Source organism: Podarcis tiliguerta (genome assembly GCF_965153285.1).
Source record: "Podarcis tiliguerta genome assembly, chromosome: 13".
Classification (NCBI taxonomy): domain Eukaryota; kingdom Metazoa; phylum Chordata; class Lepidosauria; order Squamata; family Lacertidae; genus Podarcis; species Podarcis tiliguerta.
The window spans coordinates 19,691,896-19,708,714 of record NC_139546.1 but is presented as its reverse complement, the minus strand read 5'-3'; positions in this window follow the sequence as shown (position 1 = coordinate 19,708,714).

Here is a 16,819-nt window from a genome sequence, read left to right as displayed (position 1 = left end):
AGTACCTCAGGTTAAGAACTTTGCTTGAGGATGAGAACAGAAATTGCGTGGTGGCGACAGTGGGAGGCCCCATTAGCTAAAGTGGTGCTTCAGGTTAAGAACAGTTTCAGGTTAAGTACGGACCTCCAGAACGAATTAAGTTCTTAACCCGAGGTACCACTGTACAAAGGGAAAGATAAAATCTTACCAGTGGCACAGCACATTTTTGAATGCAGAAAGTTCAGGTTTGGGGCCCTGGCATCTCCCGTCAAAAGGATCTCAGGAAGCAAACCTGGAAAAGTCTCCCACCTGATAACTTGGAGCTGAAGCCATTAGGAGAGGAGAGTACTGAGCTAAATATCAGTTCTTGTATCTGTGGTCTGGCAGTGTAGGGCGATATGGAGAGCTGAGGCCAAGGCCAATTTAAATGCTAAGCTTGGGATACCTATGGTTTTCTCAGGGTACTTCATTGTCTCTGACCATAGACCATGATGGTTGCATGCTGGAATCTCAGAATTGTAGAGGTGGAAGGGACCATGCAGGAATCTTGCCCAACACGGGACTCAAACCCATGACCCCAAGATGAAAAGTCTTCGTCTTCTACTGACTGAGCTATCCAGGTTGTGGAATCCAGTTACAAGCTCACTATCCCTGTTCTAAGCACTGGCCTAACACAAAGGAGCCCTGGGCAGTGCAACTTCCCATGGCCCCCATTTTTTATTGGAAGTCCCATTCTAGTAAAGCTTGAAGGTGAAATTGGTTTGTTTTTGTACTGTGAACTCCCACCGTCAATTGAGACACCCGTGTAATTCTTTTGGGGCGAATGTTTCTTGTCTGTGCGCCCTGTGACTTGAGCCATGCCAATACACAACTCTGGATCTTCCATTAGGGGAAACAATCCATTTCTTATTAAATGGGAGGCACCATTGAAACATCAACCAGGGGACAATTTGCAGAGATTTCAAACCTTCCCACCAGAGTTCCCAGGGGTGATGGAGATCAGGTCTTAAACTTCTCTGATCAGTTTAATAGACACCCCCTGGTTTTCAAGCTGGCATCAAAGCAGTTAAGAGCATGAGCTGGAAGGTTTTTTGGCTGGTGTGGAGGACTCCCTGGTCCTGAATGGGGTAACTGCCCCTGAAGGACCAGGTGCACAGCCTGGGAGTCATTTTGGACTCATTTGGCAATGGAGATGCAGGTCAATTCTGTGTCCAAGGCAGCTCTCTACCAGCTCCATATGGTACGCAGGCTGAGACCCTACCTGTCCACAGACTGTCTCGCCAGAGTGGTGCATGCTCTGGTTATCTCCCGCTTGGACTACTGCAATGCGCTCTATGTGGGGCTACCTTTGAAGGTGACCAGGAAACTACAACTAATCCAGAATGCGGCAGCTAGACTGGTGACTGGGCATGGCCTCTGAGACCATACAACACCGGTCCTGAAAGCCTACATTGGCTCCCAGTACGTTTCCGAGCACAATTCAAAGTGTTGGTGCTGGCCTTTAAAGCCCTAAACGGCCTTGGCCCAGTATACCTGAAGGAGCGTCTCCACCCCCATCGTTCAGCCTGGACACTGAGGTCCAGCTCCGAGGACCTTCTGGCGGTTCCCTCACTGCAAGAAGTGGCACCTGCCCTGTGGAATGCCCTCCCACCAGATGTCAAGGAAATAAACAACTACAGTGGTACCTTGGGTTAAGTACTTAATTCATTCCGGAGGTCCGTTCTTAACCTGAAACTGTTCTTAACCTGAAGCACCATTTTAGCTAATGGGGCCTCCTGCTGCTGCCACGCCTCCAGAGCACAATTTCTGTTCTCATCCTGAAGCAAAGTTCTTAACCCGAGGTACTATTTCTGGGTTAGCGGAGTCTGTAACCTGAAGAGTATGTAACCTGAAGCATGTGTAACCCGAGGTACCACTGTATCAGACTTTTAGAAGACCTCTGAAGGCAGCCCTGTTTAAGGAAGTTTTTAATGTTTGATGTTTTATCATGTTTTTAATATTCTGTTGGAAGCGGCTGTTGGGAGTGGCTGGGGAGGCCTAGCCAGATGGGTGGGGAACAAGTAATAATAATAATAATAATAATAATAATAATAATAATAATAAATTAATTACTACTCTCATCCCCAGTGGTGGCTGGTCTAATGGAGACAATGGAGCACCTACCTCAATCTGTCCCCACCTATCTGTCACCTGACAACTAGTTCTGCGGGACGAAGGCTATTATATGCCACTTCTTAGTTTTGAGTCAAGTCCTTGCAAAACTTGGCAAGGAGCAGGCAGCAGACAAAACTTGGAATTGGTTGACTGTACCTGTCACTGGCTATGGCTTGACCCGCTCGTCACCTGACCAGTCCCAATGAACGCCAGGCGCCACTGCCAACCCCATTTAAAGCCACAAACTCTACGATGGACTTTTTTCTTTTTTAAACCTGCCGCCTCTCCATCTTTGCTTTATTTCACAAGAACGTGGTGCAGAGAAAGCGAAGACAGCCCACAGATTCGCAAACACATATATGCTACCAGGCTGGTGCTTAACAACGGAAGGAGATAAAATGGGAACTGTAAAACACGTAAAATGTTTGCCATTCTTGGCTACTGGAGAAACAGGCGACGTAATATCCACGGGGGCTGTAGAGCAGAGGAGGAAATGGTACCAAACAGTAGATCTCGCTTAAGATGCCCAAGGAAGTAGCTCTCTGCTCGCCCGTTCCTGTGTCGGCTCTGGGTGAAGAGAAGAAATTGGGGATCACCAAAAAAATTAAAACACAAAATACATATTTTTTTGTCTTGCCTGAGGCAAAGATGTTGCTCTCAATAAAACTCCATAATAACAACAATGCTTGACCTATTTAGACAAATTCAATCTAATCACTAGGGGCATAATAACCAGTGGCAGACTTTGTGCTTTCAAATTTTAGCAGGGTCCTGTGCAGCACCAAATTTTGGCACCTCCCGTCCCCCGCCTTTTTCCTTCCGTTGTAAGTCATTGTTACGGCGCCCAGTGCTGGAGAATCAGTCACGCTCCCCTAAATCGGCCTCTGATAATAACACCACTACTAACCCAAATACAGTGGTACCTCGGGTTAAGTACTGAATTCGTTCTGGAGGTCTGTTCTTAACCTGAAACTGTAGCCTGAAGCATCTGTAACCTGAAGCGTCTGTAACCCAAGGTACCACTGTACAAGCAAACAAATTATTTATTTGAGCAGATCAACACTTGTGATTATCAAATTCCTTTGTCGCATAGCAGAAATTTATGTTGCTATTGTCTTTTCATTGCTTATTGCAAACTCCCTGGAAATTACCAATGGAAAGGGCAGAGTACACACACACACACACACACACACTGTATTTTTCGCTCTATAAGACACACCAGATCACAAGACGCACCTAGTTTTTGGAGGAGGAAAAGAAGAAAAAAATATATTCTGAATCTCAGAAGCCAGAACAGCAAGAGGGATCACTGCGCAGTGAAAGCAGAGATTCCTCTTGCTGTTCTGGCTTCTGTGATAGCTGTGCAGCCTGCATTCGCTCCATAAGACTCACACATATTTCCCCTTACTTTTTCGGAGGGTAAAAAGTGAGTCTTGTAGAGCAAAAAATATGGTATATATATATATATATATATATATATATATATATATATGCGCATTAAGGGGTTGGGTGGGGTGGAAACGATAAGAAATGTAGGGAAATGTGACTCTCAGTCTCAACCCACCTCAAGAGGAGCACCATCATCCCATCAGCCCTCTAAACATCTCTCCTTGGTGCCCTAGGGTGGCAAAGAGAGGGGCACAGTTTGGCACAGAGATTAGGCACTTTCTGAGCGCTCTCAGATGCAGGCCCTGGCCCTGGAGTGCCACTGGGCAGTCAGCCGGGTGGCCGGGCACTCTCGCTCCCGGCTCGATTTGGGTTGTGGGATGTGTGTGTCCGCAGTTCCCCCAGTTGACGCACTGGGCGTCCCTGGTTCCCCCTCAGCAGCGGCAGTCTCAGCAGCCCAGAGCTAGCCTGGTAGTGCAGTTGGCTCTGGTTGGCTTCAGAAGCTGCTCACTGCTGTGGCGCCCACCATTTTGCCTCAACAGAAGTCCCCCCTATGATGTGTCTTGTGCCATTGAACCAATCACACAACATTCATTCCCTACTAATAAATCTACAACACTTAAAATATAAATCCGGGGACATTAAATGAAATCTGGGGACATTGCGGGGACAGATTTGTAAATCCGGGGACTGTCCCCAGGAAACGGGGACATCTGGTAACCATAACTTGGAGAGTCTTCACTCAAGGAGGGTGCAGGGCAAGTCTCATGAGGGGTATGGCCTGGGAAGACGGGGTGGGGTTGAAGAGAATCCAGAGGGACACATAGCAAGACCTGGAGGGTCAAGGTTGCCCTCTGGGCTTGAAGCATCCCCACCCATTGTTTAAAATGAAAAATTAGACACCCTAACAGAGCACTCCCTGCCACAGACAATGCCCCAAAGCAAGGGGCTTCTGCTATAAGGCTGACTTGCAAGGAGTCCTTACTCACCTCTGGCCCGTTTCCCCATCAAGCCATAGAACTGCTGGAGTTTTCCCCTCTTCACCAAGTCGGCAAAGTCCTGGAAGGCTTTCCTCTGCAGACGGTCATCCTGGAAAAGGCCAGAGAGTTTTTTGACTGAGGAGTGGCTTGAAAGGCAAGCAAGAACCCACTCTAGGGAAGCACTCCAAGGAATGAGGCCAGGATCACACCTCCTGATTATTTCTTGGAATCTGCACAGCAAATGCAGGTTCGCCATGTTTTCAAGAAGCAAGTCGCTAGTCCTCATGGCACGAATGTGCCCTCATACCTGATCCAGGGAAGCTGATCTCTGTAGGTGGAGCTGCTGCTCAAGGTACAGCAAAGCTGGAAGCTCAGGCATCTAGCCATTCTGGTGACACAGACAAGATATCTAGGGCTGCCACTGCCAAGTGGAAGCCAGAACAATTGTGTGCTCACAGCCTCTTCTAGCTCTCTAAGCTGGGGCAAGTACATATCTGAGAAACAGGACCCCGTGGGACACGGATGCTAAATTTGTGCCTCCCGTGAGATACAGCTGGACGTCAGCTCCTATCATACCTTGCCATTGGCTATGCTGGCTGGAACTGGTAAGAACTGGGAGTCCAGCTGCATTTGGACGCGCACACACACTGCACTCTTGGACCACTTTCGAGGGCAAGGCGAATCCTGGGAACTCTTGAGGGGTGCTGGGAGTTGTAGCTCTGTGAGGCCTGCACCCGGAACAAACTGCAGTTCCCAGGATGCTGATCCATGGCTGTTAAAGTGGCGCAAGAGTGTTTCTAATGGGTGGTGCAAATGGCGCATGACAGGTTCTCCAGCCCTGAAGCAGGAGGATTTCGTACAAAAGAGCCTGGGGCAGCAAAATGCAATGTTTATCAATGAGGGAATGTACGCAGTACCTCTGTGCCTTGTGTTTTGTGCCAGGCATGGTTAGGCACTGGTTCCGGGTTCAAAGTATGTAACCTTCCGGACAGCACAGCACACCTGATCCACCTGATCAGGCGTTCTTTGTAACTCGAAAGTGTCCCACTTTCTGTATTGATGAAAACGGTTTAAGGCAACCTCTTGGTTGACCTCTTTTGTGTTTCAGGGCTGCCTAGCATGTAAGATTATTTCCTACGTGACTGTCAACAGGAGAGCTCCTTGCACACCACAGCCAGAGTGAAGCACAGCGACGGATTTCTTTCAAACAGTCATACAGTGGTACCTCGGGTTAAGAACTTAATTCGTTCCGGAGGTCCGTTCTTAACCTGAAACTGTTCTTAACCTGAAACACCACTTTAGCGAATGGGGCCTCCCACTGCTGCTATGCTGCCGGAGCACGATTTCTGTTCTCATCCTGAAGCAAAATTCTCAACCCGAGGTACTATTTCTGGCTTAGCAGAGTCTGTAACCTGAAGCATCTGTAACCCGAGGTACCACTGTATATCCCAAGTTTCACTCAGAGGACTTTCACTGCAGCTTACAATTAAAAAACAACAACACGAAACATCACCAGTGGTTTAAAGCACATGCACAAAGGTCTATCTTGTCATAACTGACTGTGCAAATAATCCTATTTATAATTTACACACTCCCGGATGCCTGAAAATAATTTGAAATTTGGTAAGTCACCTTGCCAGCTATTATGCTAGACAGTAGAGCATAAATATATAATTATTTGACCTTGTATCTCTTTTTTTTTGTTTTTGCATATTAACAGGTGTAGAACTTATTGCACAGAGTGCTGATTTGTCCAATAAATCGATTCATGTATTAATCTATTTAAATACTTAAAAATCATCCTGGAGGGTTGGGGGGAGGGGAGAATGTTAGCAGTCCCGATGTTCTGGTTCCCCACATTTGCAGTAAAATACACCCATCAAAAAATCCACCACTACTTTCATTCCTTCAGTCTCTCAGTCTTTAAAACCACGAACCCCGAGGCTGCGATCCGAACCCCACTCGCTTGAGAAAGGGAGCCCCACTGATTTCAATAGGACTTGACCCTGAGCTGGCATTAATGTGTTATCAAAAGAATTTCGGCCGTAGAGGAACAAAGCGATACAAGGCAAAAAAGAAAAGAGGGAACAAAGTGAAAAGTTGACACAGTTAAGCCCGTGCTCTCATGAAATACCCCCCCCCTGCCCAAATCCAGGAGTAACCCAAAGTTACCTTGGGGGCTAGGTCTCTCAAAGAGGCCTCCTCTTCTTGCGATGCTGGCACAACCACTGCTTCCCCTTCGAAACGAAACATCTGCAAAGATAGGAAGATCAGAGCCAAGAGCAGTTTGAGAGTGCCCATCTTCCTGGCTGATGATCCCTCCTTCGACACTGTCTTTTGCCAGTAATCAGAAAAGCAAGGGAGTTTTAAAAGAGGGGAAAAGCTGCTGCTTCTCCCACAGTCTCCTCTCTCTTTCTCTCTCTCTCTCTCTCTCTCTCTCTCTCTCTCTCTCTCTCTCTCTCTCTCTCTCTCCCCTTGCAGAGCTCAAAAGCTACAAGTGCATCAATTTATGTCCCCTGCTCTCTTCTTTGCTCCTCCCAGTCTTGTCAGTGTCCCCTGCTCTGAGGCCACCCCCCTCCCCCATCTTCTGGTTAGTTATTTAACCCTGTCCAGAAGACTTCCCCCTTCCCAGACCTCCCAGACCTCCATTAACCCACCCCCACGGACCGAACTCAAGCTCTGGTGTGCAGTGGCGTAGCGTGGGTTGTCAGCACCCGGGGCAAGGCAAGTAATTTGCGCCCCCTAACCTGGGGCAAGGCAAGTAATTTGCGCCCCCCCCCCCCGCTGCACTGTCCCTCCCCCAGATAGTCCCTCGCTCTCTCTCCGCACCGCACCGCACCACACGCCTGGCACCCTCCCCTCCACAGTGGGCGGCGACCCGGCGGTTCGGATCGGATTCGCACAGCCAGCACTGCAGTGAGAGAGAGTGAGTGAGCCAGGTAGGGGCAGAGAGCTGCGAGTGCGAGTGCGCCCCCCAGATGTTGCGCCTGGTGCGGCCGGCCCCCCCTGCACCCCCACGCTACGCCACTGCTGGTGTGGACTCCCCTAGCCCCAACCCCCCAAACAAAAGCAAGGCAGAGCCCTGTTGGATCCAGGGTAGGTTTGCCATATTTCAAGAAGTGAAAATCCAGACACAAATGTTCTTAAGCCTTTGAAGCTTTTGAGCTGTTTTTAAAGAAATTCACCAAAATCTACACTTCTGACATGGGTTGCCATACGTCAGGACTTTCCAGGACACTTCAGCAATTTCTCCCTGGACACTGATTGCAACAGCTGTGGTCTAAACCACTGAGCCTCTTGCCGATTGTCCCAGCTTCTGCCAACCTAGCAATTCGAAAGCATGCCAGTGCAAGTAGATAAATAGGTACCGCTGCAGTGGGAAGGTAAACGGCGTTTCCGTGCACTCTGGCTTTCACCATGGTGTTCCATTATGCCAGAAGCGGTTTAGTCATGCTGGCCACACGACCTGGAAAGCTGTCTGTGGACAAATGCCAGCTCCCTCGGCCTGAAAGTGAGACGAGCGCCACAATCCCATAGTCACCTTTGACTGGACTTAACTGTCTGAGGGTCCTTTGCCTTTACCTTTTACTCCAACTATGTCCGTGAAATTCCAGGTGTACGGCAACCCTAATTAGCTCCAGAACCTCCATGGAAATTCACTTCCACAGGGCTGGTTTCCTATCATCCTCAGGCCAAGGCAGGGTTCTGTGTAACTGAGGATTGGGATTCAAGATGACCATGACAGACTGGAGAACTGGGCCCAAACTAACAAAATTAATTTCATGAGAGACACATGTAAGCGGGGGAGGGGGAATGGTCTACCCCGGGTGTCACCCTGACATGGGTGACAAAATGGGTGACAGTGGCATTCACCTCAGGGCCTGCAGTGTGCCCGAGCCACATGTCTTGGGTCCCCGCAGGTTCTGCGCTGTCCACCCGCTGCCTCCCCCCCCAGCTGTAGGGCGGCTGAGGCCCTGCGGTGCACCCCACCCCGTCACTCTCAAGGGTGTCGTCCCTATCAGGGCCATGTGCCCCATGCCAACCCTATGGGAGCAGCGCAGCCCATCCCTATGGGTGCTGTGCACCCTGTGCTGTCCGGTCCCTATGGGTGCACCCCCCCGCCCCATGGGTGGTTTGCCCCTCCCCTATGGCCGTGCCACCCCAGGTGCCCAAGAAGCTTCATTCGCTGCTGCATGTAAGGTCGTTGTGCTGGTTCCGTGGGTTAACCGAGAGGCGAGGTCCAAGTCCAGTCCGTGGTCGAAGGAGCAATATGGAGGCAGTCCATAAAAGCTGAAGCTCGGTGCAGGGCAGGGTTCAGGCAGGAGCTGGCGACCAACAATGTTGCTCCCACAACCTGGGACTGGGGCTGGCTGGCTTTTATCTGCCCCGAGGCGTAGGCCCCGGTCCACAGGTGACTCACCTCTCCTGGCCTGGAGGCAAGCACCCCTCCTGCGGGAACTTAATTCTCTCCGCCTCTCTGGAGAGGCTGGAGGGTTACCGGACCCAGAGGCAACCTCTGCTTCCCCTGATGGGGCTGAGAGTGGAGCACCTGCAGGCAATGGGTCCTCCATCACCTCAAGAGCCAGAGCAGACTCAGCTGGTGCCTGCACCTGAGGACCCAGCACAGGTGAGGACCCTTCAGGCTCATGCCCCAGCCCCAGCTCAGCTGGTTCTGGAGGCGGGGAATCCTGTGCAGGCTGGGATTCCTCAGGTTCAGCATCTGAATCCCAGACCATCACAGTCGTATACCTAGGCAGGAATTGCCAGATGCACAAATATAAGATGGGGGACACCTGGCTTGCTAGTTGTGCATGTGAAAAGGATGTAGGCATCTAAGCAGAGCACAAGCTTAACGTGAGTCAACAGTGTGATGCAACAGCAAAGAAGCTAATCTAATTCCAGGCTGCATCAAGTGAAGCAGAATGTCCATATCAAGGGAAGTAATAGTACTGTTCTCTTCTGCCCTGGGCAGAACACACTTGGAATACGGTGTCCAAAAGAATGTTGGAAGTGTAAGGAGAAGGAAGGGAATTTCCTTCATATGTGATGGATGTGTACTAAGGTGAAAGCCTACTGGGACATAATATATAACGAATTAAAAAAGGTTTTTAAATGCAATTTCAATAAAAATCCGGAGGCGTTTTTGCTAGGTATAATTGGAGATGAAATTCAAAAAAAGGGTGTGAATTTGTTTATGTACGCCATAACGGCTGCAAGGATACTTTTGGCTCAGAAATGGAAACCGCAGGAACCTCCAATGCTAGAAGATTGGAGGAGCAAGATGGTGGAATACGTAGAGTTAGCAAAGTTGATGGGGAAGATCCGGAATCAGTGCGACAAACTGTTTCAGAAGGACTGGAGCAAATTTATATTATATATGAAAGAACATTGTAAACATCTGAAAACGTTTGTAGGAATGAGTTGAAATGTTTTGTAATGAGAATATATGGAACTGATTTACATTTAATAAGGGGAAATACAAAAATAAGAGAGAAGGTGAAAAAGTGGTTAGAGAAATGCTAAGAAATCAATAATGATGTATGGAAGTCAGAAAGAGGGGCAGGGGGGAGGTCGATGCTCTGCTAGAGCAATGTTTGAATTTATTGTATTGTGTATTGAAACTGTGATTATGATAAAAATGAAAAAGCAATAAAATTAGTATATATGAAAAAGGAATACAGTGTCCAATTCTGGGCAGCACAATTTAAGAAGGAGGTTGAGCTCTTCGAAGCCCTTGTAAGGTGATTGACTCTCCTTCACTGGAGATTTTTAAGCAATGGTTGGATCACCGTTTGTCAGGGATTCTTTAGCTGAGATTCCAGCTTGGACTAGATGAGCCTTCCAACTCTAGAGTTCTGTGATTCTAGGATCCTGATCCAAGCCAAGCATATGAACTTGCCTGATAACCGGATCTGAAGTGGTGGCAGGTGGCAGGACTCAGGAAACGGCCAAGTGATTAGCTGCAATTCCTGCATTGCAGGGGGTTGGTCTGGATGAGACCCATCGCTGCACTTCTAGGATTCTACAGCAGCTGCCTGCCATTAGACCAGGAGGTGGGCGGCCTGTGGCTCTTGGACTAGTTTCAAGTGGCTGGTGGACTAATTTTTAAAGCACTCTTCATGTTCTCAGTCAGACCTCTGGCAAGTGTGTTCTGTTCCTCTCCCCACGCTTTGCTTGGCACCAAGAAAAGGGAACCCAATCCCATCCACCACCAGCAGATACCTCTAAGAGATTAACAAAAGTTTGCCCACCCCTGCGTTAGACAGATGGTCTCCATCAGTGACTGCAATGTGACCAGGTTACACAGATCTTGGCCGGAAAGAAGAGTTCTGTGTAACGCCAAAGCCTGCATGCTGCATTGCGAACATCCATAGACTGGTCGATAATTTAACTTGCAGTTGTTGGCACCCATCTGTCTTGAGCATGGGTAGGCAAACTAAGGCCCGGGGGGCCGGATCTGGCCCAATCGCCTTCTAAATCCGGCCCACGGACGGTCCGGGAATCAGCATGTTTTTACATGAGTAGAATGTGTGCTTTTATTTAAAATGCATCTCTGGGTTTTTTGTGGGGCATAGGAATTCGTTCATTCCCCCACCCCCGAAAAAAATATAGTCTGGCCCCCCACCAAGGTCTGAGGGACAGTGGACCGGCCCCCTGCTGAAAAGGTTTGCTGACCCCTGGTCTCAAGAGATAATGAGCGGTAAAGTCAATCCACCGTGTTAGCAGCATCCCTGGTGCACAAACCTGGGCAAGTGTGTATGGCAGCCCTGGGTTGTTCAGATGACAAGACCTCCCTCTCTGCCTCGCTGATGTGGCCAAAGGAAAGCAGAGCAAGATGTTTGGGACCAGTTGGACTGCAGGAGTTGTCAGAAGGAAGCGTACAAGGCGCCATCCAACTGTCTTAGGGACTCTACTCTGGAGTTGTGTAGTGTTTACTCCTGAGCCGTTTCTCCTCCTGAAGATATCCCACAAGCAGTGGCGTAGCGTGGGTTGTCAGCACCCGGGGCAAGGCAAGTAATTTGCGCCCCCTAACCCGGGGCAAGGCAAGTAATTCGCGCGCCCCCCCCCCGCTGCACTGTCCCTCCCCCAGATAGTCCCTCGCTCTCTCTCCGCACCGCACCGCACGCCTGGCACCCTCCCCTCCACAGTGGGCGGCGACCCGGCGGCTCGGATCGGATTCGCACAGCCAGCACTGCAGTGAGAGAGAGTGAGTGAGCCAGGTAGGGGCAGAGAGCTGCGAGTGCGAGCGCCCCCCCCCAGATGTTGCGCCCGGTGCAGCCGGCCCCCCCTGCACCCCCCACGCTACACCACTGCCCACAAGGCAGAGGAGGTTGAGGACCAGAGCTTTCCCTTTCCTAGATGGGCTCCTTTCCCAGGTGGAGGGGCCCCACTTGCTCCTCACTTCCATCTTGGCCATTGGACCCACTATAGAAGAAGAAGAAGAAGAAGAAGAAGAAGAAGAAAAAGAAGAAGAGTTTGGATTTGATATCCCGCTTTATCACTCCCTTTAAGGAGTCTCAAAGCAGCTCACAATCTCCTTTTCCCTTCCTCCCCCACAACAAACACTCTGTGAGGTGAGTGGGGCTGAGAGACTTCAGAGAAGTGTGACTGGCCCAAGGTCACCCAGCAGCTGCATGTGGAGGAGCAGGGAATCGAACCCGGTTCACCAGATTACGAGTCCACTGCTCTTAACCACTACACCACACTGGCTCTATTGCTCTTGTCCGCTCTTTCTGCTGGAGTCTGTCTTTGCATGCAGGGGAAATCCCTCTTGTTAAATTGTGGGTGAACATACCAGACGACACAACAATTCTTCAAACAGCTCTTGTTTATTCACAGGCCAGAACAGAACTGAACTGAAGGGTTCAGTCAGCCTGCTTATATAGAGCTCCAGTACAACGTAACTGTAACAACTTTCTGTAACTATCCAATCACTGAACGTCACTTTCGATCCCTTATTTGCATATGTGGACCTGAACTATCTGCAGTATCCCCCTGCTGGCCCAGGGTGAGAACCTCAGTACATAACACCTCTCATTGAGGGTAGGAGACCCATTGGCTACCCTCTCCTAGTTTAGCCGGCCAGCCAAAGCCGTTTCCCACGGTGTGGCTGCTGTCGCATGCTGGCAGCTTCTAGGAGCCACAGGTGAGAGCTGAGTCTGGGACGGGGAGCCAAAGGTGGACAAGCTACTCCAGGAGGAGCACAATATTGTTCTTTCTAGCTGAGTAGGGCAGGTGGCATCTCTCCAGGAAGAAGGCAGGCAGGTAAGGCAAGAATGAGGACCGACGGTCGTTGGTAGGGCAGGGTCCCGTTTGCCCTAATAAACCTGCCTCTGTGGTCCACACGCTGCCGAAAGAGATCTTGTTTTTACTAAGAACCGCATTGTATTCATGCAGAGCTTTCGGGGTTTAATGGAGCCGGTGGGTTTCAGCATCTCTTTTTAGAAATGAAATCACAGCTTCTGGGTCAAAACGATGCATCACTCCTTTGGAATGTGTCTGCTTGGGATGCTGCTATGGAGAGATCCTTGTATGGTGTGGTTTCAGCCCAGAACAGACTGGTTCTCTGCTTCAGAGGACAGGAAGAAAGCCAGGAAGCGGCTCAAATGTGCAGGTAGCGTGAATGTGAGATAGCCCAGTTCCAGAATGCAAGAAGAGCCAGTTGGATCAAGCCAATGGGCTGCCAAGTCATAGAATCATAGAGTTGGAAGGGACCCTGAGCACCATATGGTCCAACCCTCTGCAATGCAGGAAATCTTAGCACATGGTCCCCATCCAATTTGAAACCATATTGGACCCTGCTTAGCTTTGCAAATGTGCCAGCAACTTTATTGCTGAACCACTAGGAGGTACATTGATTTCGATGGGTCGACTCAGAGTAAAACTTCACCTGTTCTGTTCTGTTTTGTTTTTTTCTAGTGAGAAAAGAGAAGGGAGGAAATGAAGACCTGGTATATAAAACATTAATACCCTTTTTTGTTATTAGCAGCATGCCTGGAAATTGCAAAACGTTGGAAACCAGTAGACAAATGGACTTTTGAGTTATGGCTCCACAGACTATTATATCATTTTGCTCTGGGAGGAAAAACTGACGTTCAGTATAAAAATTGGCCAAAGGCAAAGCAAAATCAATGGACTTTTTTTTTGCCACCTGGAAGCCGTTCATGGACTACAATTGAGATGCAGAAATGGAAGCTGCACGTCTCAGCTGCCTTTTTGAGACTGTGGGACGCTGGTTAAAGCGATGATCATCTGGTTGACTTGTCACTTACCTCCCTGATTTTTTTCCACTTAGATATGTCCTCGAGTGCACTGTGGATGCTCGTTTTCCTGGGGGAAGGCATTTACCCCGTTTAACACTGTTGCTGTTTTGGTCTTCTGAAACTCAGGCTGAATTCTGTTTTGAGGCCAGTCAGGTATCTGCAGTGGCGTAGCGTGGGTTGTCAGCACCCGGGGCAAGGCAAGTAATTTGCGCCCCCTAACCCGTGGATTTGCGCCCCCTAACGCGTGGATTTGTGCCCCCTAACCCTAACCCCCAGATGTTGCGCCCAGTGCGGCCGGCCCCCCCTGCACCCCCCACGCTACGCCACTGGGTATCTGAAACACACAGTCCCTTCTTGTGTGGGGCACAGAACAGAGTCATAGGGTACAGAGATGAACGAGTAAGTACCAAGGAAGTACCTGTTTTAAGCAGGAGCTGAAAAGGTTACGGTGGAGGCGGCTGCCTGGTGTCAAGTGGCAGGGAGTCCCAAAGTCTAGCTGCTGTCACACTAAAAGATGGATTCCTTACAAGTGTGGAAAGAACTCGGAATAATCTGCTACAGCAGGAAAGAACTCGGAATAATCTGCTACAGCAAAAGCAACAACTGAGGTTTGTTTGTACGTAGTCTAATAATAATAATAATAATAATAATAATAATAATAATAATAATTTATTTCTTATTTATATGCCGCCCATCTGGCTGGGTTTCCCCAGCCAATCTGGGCAGCTCCCAACAGAATATTAAAAACATCACACTTTAAAAACTTCCCTAATCAGGGCTGCCTTCAGATGTCTTCTAAAAGTCAGATAGTTGTTTATTTCCTTGACATCTGATGGGAGGCTGTTCCACAGGGCGGGCACCATTACCGAGAAGGCCCTCTGCCTGTTTCCCTGTAACCTCACTTCTCGCAGGGAGGGAACCGCCAGAAGGCCCTCGGAGCTGGATTTCAGTGTCTGGGCTGAATGATGGGGGTGGAGACACTCCTTCAGCCCTTGGTTTGAGGGTTATGTTTACTGAAGGTTATGTTTACTGGGGGGGGGGGGAGTCTTTGGGGAAATAGAAACAGCTGACCCAAGGGATCATCATGTTTCTTTTGCTACCTTTCGTATATCAGTGCATTTCCAAAAGGCATCGCTTGCTCACAGCCCCAGACATGGCATTGCTCAAACTTAGCAGAGCATCGATCTGTTTGCACTGCGGCAGCTAAATTAGGCACATTCAAAGCAGTTGTTAGGATGCACCTGGTTTTTTTTTTGTTTGTTAAAAAAACATTCTGTCTCAATAGGAAGCGGACGGTTCAACGAAAGCATTTGCCAATGGCGCCATCTAGTGCTTTCCGGTTGTTTTGCAGGAGGGGTTCCAATCGCATACCAGATATTTAGGTCTGTGCGATTTCTTTTATTTATTTAGTGAAATGCATATACCGCTTGATTGCAAGAAAAACCTCGAAAGGCTTTAGAAAAAATATATAAAATGTATAAAATAAAACTGTAAGGTAAGAACAGTTAAATAGGAACATCCTAAGGAAAAGCAGGGATGCGGGTGGCACTGTGGTCTAAACCACTGAGCCTCTTGGGTTGCCGATCAGAAGGTCGGTGGTTCGAATCCCCGCGATGGGGTGAGCTCCCGTTGCTCGGTCCCTGCTCCTGCCAACCTAGCAGTTCAAAAGCAGTTAAAGTGCAAGTAGATAAATAGGTACTGCTCTGGTGGGAAGGTAAACGGCATTCCCATGCGCTGCTCTGGTTCGCCAGAAGCGGCTTAGTCATGCTGGCCACATGACCCGGAAGCTGTACGCCGGCTCCCTCGGCCAATAAAGCGAGATGAGTGCTGCAACCCCAGAGTCAGCCACGACTGGACCTAATGGTCAGGGGTCCCTTTACCTTTAAGGAAAAGCAGGATGTTCCGGGCTCAAATCAGAAACCAGGATGGCTTTTGTATATCCACGACTGTCCCTGGAACAAAGAGGGCACCTGGAGGGTCTGTTCTTTTCTTTGCAGTGACTGTATTGTAAGATAAAAAAATACTTTTTTAAAAGGAACAGTTAAAAACAAGTATTTGAAAATATTCAGAAGGTGATTAAAACCAACAGTGGCTAAAAAAGAAACATAGCACATGTAACTTCTGCATATCTGCATAGGCTTGTCTAAGGAAAAATGTTTTAAGCAGGAGCTGAAAAGGTTACGGTGGAGGCGGCTGCCTGGTGTCAAGTGGCAGGGAGTCCCAAAGACTAGCTGCTGCCACACTAAAAGATGGATTGCTTACAAGTGTGGAATAAGCATTTTGTGGCACCTGAATCAGTGCCCGTTCCACTGATTGAAGTGGTTGAGTGGGCATATATGGGGGTAAGTGTTTGTTGCTCTGGCACATCAAATCCAGTTACACCCCCCCACCAGCCTATTTGTGATTAGGAAAGTGGGGAGATACACTGAAAAGTGTGGGGTAATGACTGAGGGGTGCAAAGACATATTGCCTCTGTTATGTACTGAAGTTCTCACCTTGGGCCAGCAGGGGGATACTGTAGATAGTTATGCAAATAAGGGATTGAAAGTGACGTTCAGTGATTGGATAGTTACAGAAAGTTGTTACAGTTACGTTGTACTGGAGCTCTATATAAGCAGGCTGGCTGAACCCTTCAGTTCAGTTCTGTCCTGGCCTGTGAATAAACAAGAGCTGTTTGAAGAATCGCTGTGTCGTCTGATATGTTCACCCATAACTTAACAGCTTCTGTGCAAACAAATCAGGATGAATGATCAGTATCTTATAGCCTCCCTGTAAACGTGTTTTCTTGCTAAAGAACAGGCATGGTGCAATTTCTTTGAAAACTGTGTGCAAGCAAATCAGGATGAACGCTCCGTAAACTGGTAATTTGGAGACGCCCTTAATCTCCGCAAAATGGTTGCTGCACAGGCATAAATCCCTAAAATCTGAACTGTCAATTCTGCTTCTGATCTTGTCCGGGAATTTAGAAGGCTCTGGAAGATGGGCTACAATGCCCTGCTCGCTCCTGGAGTGCGGATCTTCTGCCTGTCTTGTACAAATTCCTCTGCTTCTCCCTCT